The sequence below is a fragment of the Fragaria vesca genome, linkage group LG7 (genome assembly GCF_000184155.1).
Source record: "Fragaria vesca subsp. vesca linkage group LG7, FraVesHawaii_1.0, whole genome shotgun sequence".
NCBI classification, from domain to species: Eukaryota; Viridiplantae; Streptophyta; class Magnoliopsida; order Rosales; family Rosaceae; genus Fragaria; species Fragaria vesca.
Genome location: NC_020497.1, coordinates 8272631 through 8273164, shown reverse-complemented (window position 1 = coordinate 8273164; position 534 = coordinate 8272631).

Sequence of the window (534 nt, the reverse complement as noted above, 5' to 3'; positions counted from 1 at the left end):
TTATTGGTTCGTGGAATTGGCAGAGTTGGTACAGTTGGAGTATACATTGAGAGTCTTGGTTCAATTAGGGATCTCAACAAAATGAGAATAAAAACATAGATACACAGGAGGGTTTTAGGTTATATATATAAGGAGAAATTCTATTATACACGACGTGTAAATGCACAGAGCAATTTAAGTTGTTTATTAACAATTAATATGTTTGGCCACCGTGTTTCTATATTATGTCCTCTAATCTTGATCATTCACATATGTATGTGTAGATACACACTGGAGTTAAATTGCTCCTGTGAGGTTTAAAATTATTGATCTAGATCCCCTTTCAGAAGAAAAAAAAAAAAGAAAAAAAAAGAGAGACTTGTTCACTTGATCTCAACTGGCAATTGGTGACTGAACCCCATCAAATTGGTTACTCATATCTACTATATGGAAAAACCATAATTAATTTCAGTGAAAACCCTCAAGGTCTTACACTCGAAATAATTTAGAAAAATTTCTTTCAGTTGAACATATCAGAAACCAAATTACTAAAGT